The sequence below is a fragment of the Ceratotherium simum genome, chromosome 18 (assembly GCF_057802395.1).
Source record: "Ceratotherium simum simum isolate JZ-2026a chromosome 18, ASM5780239v1, whole genome shotgun sequence".
In the NCBI taxonomy this organism is placed as follows: domain Eukaryota; kingdom Metazoa; phylum Chordata; class Mammalia; order Perissodactyla; family Rhinocerotidae; genus Ceratotherium; species Ceratotherium simum.
This window is the reverse complement of record NC_141917.1, coordinates 55,481,476-55,490,952: the sequence shown is the minus strand read 5'-3', so window position 1 is coordinate 55,490,952 and position 9,477 is coordinate 55,481,476. Positions and strand designations below refer to the sequence as shown.

Sequence of the window (9,477 nt, the reverse complement as noted above, 5' to 3'; positions counted from 1 at the left end):
CTTTATAACTCTTCACATTTACCTTCACTTGTCTGCACAGAGCTTGAATATTAGCCATAGATAATAGATCAGCATTTTTTTGATCTTTTCTGAGTGTGTTCTCTACCCTGGATATGTGCATTACTTTCTAAATTCCCAAGAATATGTTACAACTTTCAAAGCCATATACCCAAAGCATCCCACTCTCCAGCCTTTCCTCCCAGGCATTTCAGTGTGTCTATTGTTTGCCCCAACTCAGATCCTTTGCCCCAGACACCAGCAGGTAGTTCATTTGTCTTTAAATATGCTTGATAACACACTCCACATAGCTGCTTTTTCACTTTGAGAGAGGTTCCAAGTTAGATGAAGTAAAGGCAAAATCCTTGTGTTAGTCCTTCAGGGAGTCATAAGATGGATCAAAGCTACAATTTTTTGCTCCCTTCTACACCAGGAATCCATACAGTAACTGTGGGTTTATCTTCAACACTGCCACTGAACTGGAAAGAGGATGTTGGGGAAATAAAATCTAAATCACCACAAAGCTTTCTACTTTGATCACAGTCAACTTTTTCTTCATTAAAGATTGACTTCAGTGCTCTAAACTATTGACTATTTTTCAGATTCCTGAAAAAGTTGATACTGACAGTTTTCCCCATTATTTTCAATGTTTTTGTGGACCATTGGGTCTTGGAGTTCCATACGCCACCATTTTCTCTGGCATCACTCTCTAACTAGTTTCTAATCACTTTTTAAAATATGTGTGTGCAAATATATACTTCTACAAAAACTCTGAATTCGAACCTTAAAAACAAAAGAATGTCATAATATAACATTAGTCTAATATGTGGTGCCTATATTACTTTTCAAAACTATACTTTAAGAAATTTTACTGCAAAGTAAAAGAAAAAAGGCATAATGACTATCAGGCTTTCAAATGACACATAACAGAGTATCAAACATAAATGTGTAGAATAATGTAATAGATGGTTATGTAAGTAATGCAAATCATTGTGAAAGTTGTGGTTATTTGCAAAGAAAAATTAAATGTAGGGTTCATAAAAATGGAATAAGTGAGACCTGTGTATAAAACTTATTAACTCCACACAGATGGCAAAAATACCATAATTATTATCCTCCTATTTTTGCCTACATGTTAAATAACGAGATTTGAGGGAAAGTGTAGACAAAAATACAAGAGAGGAGTTAAAAGATGGGCTATAAGCCATAGATGCCCTAGACCAACATTACTTAAACATTAATGTACATGTGAAACTCCCAGTGATCTTATTAAAATGTAGATTCTAAATTCAGCAGGTCTGAGTGGGGCCTGAGATTCTGCCTTCAAAGAAGATTTTGGGTAATGTTGATCCTGTGGGTCCATGGATCACACTTTGAGTAGCCAGGCTATAAATAATACAACTACTTTGGAACTAAGATTACATTTCCAGATAGTAGTGGCAGCAAAAGGAAGAATGGAAGACTTTCAAATTCCCCAACTGAAGGCAATTGGAAAGAGGCAGTACTTTACTAATTCCTTCACCTGAAATTAAAGGCAACCATATTTCTGTGCTGTCAATGTGATGATAAATGAATGTGACTTTTTTCCCTTTCCTGGCAGTTATTTTATCCATGTGAAATCAGGAAATCAAACACATGCTTCAGAATTTCTCCTCTTGGGATTTTCAGCAAAGTCAGAGATTCATTTTATTCTATTTTGGCTGTTCCTGTCCATGTCATGTTCTGTCCTGGTCATGTTCACCAGGAACTTGCTCACCATTCTGGCCATTGTCTCAGACTCCCACCTCCGTGCACCATGCACTTCCTCTCCAAACTATCCTTTGCTGACATCTGTTTCACCTCCACCACCATCCCAAAGATACTGCTGAAACTCCAGATACAGAGCAAAGTTATCACTTATGCAGGCTGCCTTATCCAGATAGTTTTTTTCTTTGTGTTTGGATGCCTGGACAATTTACTCCTGACTGTGATGGCCTGTGACCACTTCATGGCCATTTGTCACCCTCTGCATTACATGGTGACCATGAACCCCTTGCTCTGTGGGCTGCTGGATCTGGGGTTCTGGTACATCAGTGTAATGGGCTCCTTGCTCAAGACTGATGATTTTGAGTCTGTCCTTCTGCAGAAACATGGAAATCCCACACTTTTTCTCTGATCTTCCTGAAGTCCTGAAGTTTGCCTGTTCTGACACCCTCATCAATAACATAGTGGTGTATTTTGTGACAATTTTCCTGGGCATTTTTCCTCTCTTTGGGATCCTTTTCTCTTATTTGCAGATTTTCTCCTCCGTCCTGAGAATTTTGTCAGCCAGGGACAAGTACCAAAACCTTTTACACCTATGGGTCTCACCTCTCAGTGATCTCTTTGTACTATGGCACAGGCCTCGGGGTCTACCTCAGTTCTGCAGCTGCTTATTCCTCTATGGCAAGTCTGGTGGCCTTGGTTACGTATACCATGGTCACCCCCTTGCTGAACCCTTTCATCTACAGTCTGAGGAACAGGGACATGAAGGGGACCCTGGGGAGACTCTTCAGCAAGGTGGCAAATCTCAGTGTTGGGACTGTTACAGGACTTTCATGAGTAGCTGGGTACACAATACTTAGAACCAGAAATCCTGGCTTTTTTGTCCAATATTTTTATTTTTACTAATTTTACATGTTTTACAGCAAAATTTTCCTGAATCTTCCCAGCTCTCTATTTTTCTTTAGGTTATTTCTTTGGTTCTCTTTTTCACCTTGTAACCAGTCATTTAAACTTTATATGACTAGAATCTGGTATTTTCTCAGTTATCTCTGCAATGAGTTGGATTTCTTAAAAAAAACAAATCATCCATTTATGATAAAAACTCTGAATAAAAGTGGGTATAGAAGGAAAGTACCTCAACATAACAAGGGCCACATATGACAAACCCACAGCTAATATCATCCTCAATGGTGAAAAACTTAAAGCTATCCCTCTAAGAACAGGAACCAGACAAGGATGCCCACTGTCACCACTCCTATTTAGTATTGGAAGTCCTAGACAGAGAAATCAGGCAAGAAAAAGAAATAAAAGGGATCAAATTGGAAAGGAAGAAGTGAAACTGTCACTATTTGCAGATGACATGATTTTATATATAGAAAACCCTAAAGAATCCACCAATAAACTTTTAGAAATAATAAGTGAATATGGTAAAGTTGCAGGATACAAAATCAACATACAAAAATCAGTTGTGCTTCTATACACTAACAACGAAGTAGCAGAAAGAGAAATTAAGAATATAATCCCATTTACTATTGCAAAAAAAAGAATAAAATACCAGGAATAAACTTAACCAAAGAGGTGAAAGGTCTGTACACTGAAAACTATAAAACATTGCTGAAAGAAATTGAAGAAGACTTAAAGAAATGGGAAGATACTCCATGCTCTTGGATTGGAAGAATCAACATAGTTAAGATGTCCATGCTTCCTAAAGCAATCTATAGATTCAATGCAATCCCTATCAAAGTTCCAACAACATTTTTCACAGAAATAGAACAAAGAATCCTAAAATTTATATCGAACAACAAAAGACCAACGAATCCAGAGAAAAGAGAACAAAGCTGGAGGTATCACACTCCCTGATTTCAAAATATACTACAAAGCTATAGCAATCAAAACAGCATGGGAGTGACATCAGCATCATGGCGGAGTGAGCTTTACAGAAAACTCTTCCCCCGATAAGATATAACTAAAGGGTCAAGCATAGACCAACAAGAGATGCTCACACAACACAGGGAGACATTGGACCGACCCACACTGCCAGACATCTGAGAGTGGATGTTCTGGGGCCCCTGGAGGAAGTGGGGAGAGGTAAGGAGAAATCCTCTCCCTTCCCAACAGATTGGCGACTCGGGTCATGTGGCTCCCAGATAGAGGGGAGGGGTGGCCCTCTGCAGGGAAACTGTAGCTCTTCAGGCTCTCTCAGCCAGTTAGAAACTCCACACAGAGGACTCAGAAATGCTGCATGGGTGCCATGAACATCTGAGCACCCCAGGAGAGTGGATAATGAGGGATGAGTGAGAAGGCCCCCCCACCTAGACACCCAGTGGGCAAGGGAGAAAGCCCCTCATCTCCTGCATGCCCAACACTGCAGCTCAGCCAACCAGCCTGAGCAGCCCCAGCAGAGTATGGATGGCCCACAGAGGCAGCAGAGTATCTGGGGCAGAGCCTGGGCAGCCTGTGACAGCAGAACAGCCAAGGCAGAGTGGAGCACAGGCAGCTGTGGTGGCGGAGTAGCTGGGGTGGAGCCCGGGAGGCCATGGCAGTGTAACAGCTGAGGTGGAGTAAAGCGCGGGCAGCTGCAGTGGCAGAGTAGCCAGGGAGGAGTCTGGGCGGTCCCTGGCAGCGTAAGAGCCGAGGTGGAGCAGAGTAGGGACAGCCTGTGGCAGCAGAAAGGCTGCAGCGGAGTGCAGGGGGTTCAGATTACACAGCCTTTGACCCCCACAAGGTGATGGCAGGTGGAAACTGCAATCAGATATTTCCAGGATGAGGAAAAACAAAGGCAATACAGCAACCACGATGCAAAAGTACATTAAATTGCCAGACCAGAAGGAAAATGACAAGCACCCAGAAATCAACCCTGAAGGCATAGAAATCCATAACCTAAGTGACAGAGAATTCAAAATAGCTATCATAAAAAAGCTCAATGAAATACAAGAAAACACAGATAAACAATTCAATGAGATAAGGAGTTTCTTCACAAAAGAGATTGAAATCATAAAGAAAAACCAATCAGTATTGATGGAAATGAATAACGCAATGGAGGAGATAAAGGAGAACATGGAATCTTTAAAGAACAGAGCTGACAATATGGAGGAAAGAATTAGCATTATAGAGGATAGGAACACAGCTGTGCTCCAGATGGAGGAGGAGAGAGAACTAAGACTAAAACAAATGAAGAAAGTCTCCGAGAAATATCCTACTCAATTAGGAAATGTACCACAAGAATTATAGGTATTCCTGAAGGAGAAGAATGGGAAAGATGAACAGAGAACCTATTCAAGGAAATAATAGCTGAGAACTTCCCAAATCTGGGGAAGGAACAGGAAATACCAGTAAGTGAAGCCAACAGGTCACCTAAATATGTCAATAGGCAAAGGCCCACTCCACGGCATATAGTAGTAAAACTGGCAAAGGTCAATGACAAAGAAACAATATTAAGGGCAGCTAGACAAAAACAAAGAATAATGTACAAAGGAACTCCCATCAGGATCTCAGTGGATTTCTCAACAGAAACTTTACAGGCTAGGAGAGGCTGGAATGATATATTCAAAATACTGAAAGACAAATCTTTCAGCCAAGAATACTCTATCCAGCAAAACTATCCTTCAAATATGATGGAGAAATAATAACTTTCCCAGATAAACAAAAGCTAAGGGAGTTCATGGCCATGAGACCCCCACTAAAAGAAATGCTCAAGAAGGCCCTCAGGCCTGAAAAAAAGAAGAGAAAGGGAATACAATGCTTGGAGCAAGGAGAAAAATAGGTAGACAAAATCAGAAAAATAGTAGATCTTCAATGGAATAGGACAGCAACCACTTAAATACCAAAATCAAAGATCAAAGGAATGAAATCATCAAAAATAAATATAACCTCACCACTTTAAGCACACACTCACAACACAAGACAGAATAAGTTCTGACAAGAATAACTTAGAAAGGGAAGAGGAAAGAGATCGAATTGACTTAGTAAATGAGAATAAGAGGCCATCAGATAATGGACTATCTCATATGCAAGATTTTTTATACAAACCTAAAGATAACAACTAAACAAATAATCAGAACAAAATCACATAGGATAAATAAAGAGAAAACTAAAAGAATCATAAGACGGAACAACCAAACTGAACTAGCAGGCCAAAAGACATGGGACAAGAAATAAAGGAAATGCAAAAGAACTGGAAAATAAGTGACAAAACAGCAACACTAAGCCCTCATATATCAATAATTACACTAAATGTAAATGGATTGAACTCTCCAACCAAAAGACACAGAATGTCAGGATGGATTAAAAAGCAAGACCCAACAATATGCTGCCTCCAGGAAAGACATCTCAGCTCTAAAGACAAGCACAGGCTCAGAGTGAAAGGATGGAAGACAATACCCCAAGCTAATGGCAAACAAAAGAAAGCAGGTGTTGCCATACTCATATCAGACAAAGTAGCCTTCAAGATAAAACAGGTTTGGGGCCAGCCTGGTGGCACAAGCTGTCAAGTGCGTGAGCTCTGCTGTGGCAGCCCGGGATTCGCCGGTTTGGATCCCGGGCGCACACCGACACACTGCTTGTTAAGCCATGCTGTGGCGGCGTCCCATATAAGGTAGAGGAACAAGGGCACAGATGTTAGCCCAGGACCAGTCTTCCTCAGCAAAAAAGAGAAGGATTGGCATTGGATGTTAGCTCAGGGCTGGTTCTCCTCACACACACACAAAAAAGATAAAACAGGTTAACAGAGACAAAGAGGGGCAACATATAATGATAAAAGGGGCACTCCACCAAGAAGACATATCAATTATAAATATATATACACCCAACATAGGAGCACCAAAGTACATAAAGCAACTATTAACAATCCTAAAAGGAGATATTAACAACAACACAATAATAGTAGGGGATCTTAATACCCCACTAACATCAATGGATAGATCATCCAGACAAAAATCAATAAAGAAACAGTGGACTTAAATGCAAAACTGGACAAGATGGACCTAGTAGACATATACAGAGCATTCCATCCAAAAACAGCTGACTACACATTCTTCTCAAGTGAGCAATGGAGCATTCTCAAGGATAGAACATATGTTGGGAAACAAGGCAAGCCTCAGTAAATTCAAGAAGATTGAAATCATAACAAGCATTTTTCAGACCATAATGCTATAAAACTGGAAATCAACCACAAGAAAAAAACTTGGAAAGTGACAAAGATGTGCAGGTTAAACAACATGCTACTGAACAACCAATGGATCACTGATGAAATTAAAGGAGAAATAAAAAAATATCTGGAAACAAATAAAAATGAAAATATGCCATACCAACTCATATGGGATGCAGCAAAAGCAGTCCCGAGAGGGAAATTCGTAGCAATACAGGCCCACCTCAACAAACAGGAAAAAGCCCAAATAAGCAACATTAAATTACACCTAACAGAACTAGAAAAAGAAGAACAGAGCGCAAAGTCAGTAGAAGGAGAGAAATAATAAAAATTAGAGCAGAAATAAATGAAATTGAGACCAAAAAACCAGTAGAAAGGATTAATGAAACAAAGAGTTGGTTCTTTGAGAAGATAAAAAAATTTGACAAACCCTTAGCCAGACTTACTAAGAAAAAAAGAGAAAAGGCTCAAATAAATAAACTTAGAAATGAAAGAGGAGAAATTACAATGGATACCATGGAAATACAAAGGATTATAAGAGAATACTGTGAGAAACTATATGCCAACAAATTGGACAATCTAGATGAAATGGCTAAATTCTTAGACTCATACAACCTCCCAAAACTGAACCAAGAAGAAATGGAGAAACTGAATAAACCAATTACAAGTAAAGAGATTGAAATAGTAATCAAAACCTCCCAAAAAATAAAAGTCCAGGACCAGATGGCTTCTCTGGTGAATTTTACCAAACATTCAAAGAAGATCTAACACCCATCCTTCTCAAACTATTCCAAAAAATAGAGGAAGTTGGAAACTTCCTAACTCATTCTACGAGGCCAACATCACCCTGATACCAAAGCCAGACAAAGACAATACAAAGAAGGAAAATTACAGGCCAATATCGCTGATGAACGTACATGCAAAAATCCTCAGCAAAATACTGACAAACCAAATACAGAAATACATTAAAAAGATCATACACCATGATCAAGTGGGATTTATACCAGGGACGCAGGGATTGTTCAACATCTGCAAATCAATCAACGTGATACACCATATCAACAAAACGAGGAATAAAAACCACATGGTCATCTCAATAGATGCAGAGATGACATTTGACAAGCTCCAACATCCATGTATGATAAAAACTCTCATCAAAATGGGTATAGAAGTTAAGTTCCTCAACATAATAAAGGTTATTTATGACAAACCCACAGCCAACATCATACTCAATGGGGAAAGGCTGAAAGCTATTCATCTGAGAACAGGAATGAGACAAGGCTGCCCACTCTCACCACTCTTATTCAACATAGTCCTGGAGATTTTGGCCAGAGCAATTAGGCAAGAAAAAGGAATAAAAGGAATCCAAATAGGCCACAAAGAAGCAAAACTCTCACTGTTTGCAGATGACATGATTTTATATATAGAAATCCCTAAAGAATCAATTGGAAAACTATTAGAAATAATCAACAACTACAGCAAAGTTGCAGGGTACAAAATCAGCCTACAAAAATCAGTTGCATTTCTGTATGCTAATAACGAACTAACAGAAAGAGCTCAAAATGATAATACCATTTACAATTGCATCCAAAAGAATGAAATATCTAGGAATAAATCTCACCACGGAAGTGAAAGACCTATGCAATGAAAACTACAAAGACGTTATTGGAAGAAATCGATAATGACATAAAGAAATGCAAAGATATCCCATGCACATGGATTGGAAGAATAAACATAGTTAAAATGTCTATATTACCCAAGGCAATCTACAGATTCAACACAATCCTAATCAGAATCCCAATGACATTCTTCATGGAAGTAGAAAAAAGAATACTAAAATTCATATGGGGCAAAAAAGACCCCAAATAGCTAAAGCAATCCTAAGAAAAAAGAGCAAAGCTGGAAGCATCACAACCCCTGACTTCAAAACATACTACAATGCAATAGTAATCAAAACAGCATGGTACTGGTACAAAAACAGACACACAGATCAATGGAACAGAATTGAAAGCCCAGATATAAAACCACACACATCTGGACACCTAATTTTCAACAAAGGAGCTAAGAACATACAATGGAGAAAAGAAAGTCTCTTCAATAAATGGTGTTGGGAAAACTGGATAGCCACATGCAAAAGAGTGAGAGTGGACCATCTGCTATCACCATTCACAAAAATTAACTCAAAATGGATCAAAGACCTGAAGGTGAGACCTGAAAATATAAAACTCATAGAAGAAAATATAGGCAACACACTATTTCACATTGGTCATAAAGGAATATTTTCAGATGCCATGCCTACTCAGACTAGGGAAATTAAAGAAAAATAAACAAGTGGGACTTCATCAGATTAAAGAGCTTCTACAAGAAAAACGAAACTAGGATCAAAATGAATAGACAACCCACCAGCTGGGAGAAAATATTTTCAAAACATATATCTGACAAGGGGTTAATCTCCATAATATATAAAGAAATCACACAACTGAACAAGAAAAAACAAACAACCCGATCAAAAAATGGGCAGAGGAAATGAACAGACACTTCTCCAAAGAAGATATAACGATGGCCAATAGGCATATGAAAATGTATTCAAC

At 38.9% G+C, this 9,477-nt stretch overlaps 1 pseudogene; it reads left to right on the top strand.

Moving 5' to 3' along the window:
• The first annotated feature begins 1,559 nt into the window (after nt 1–1,559).
• LOC101396428 (olfactory receptor 7C2-like) lies at nt 1,560–2,577 on the top strand (annotated as a pseudogene).
• The last annotated feature ends 6,900 nt before the right edge of the window (nt 2,578–9,477 follow it).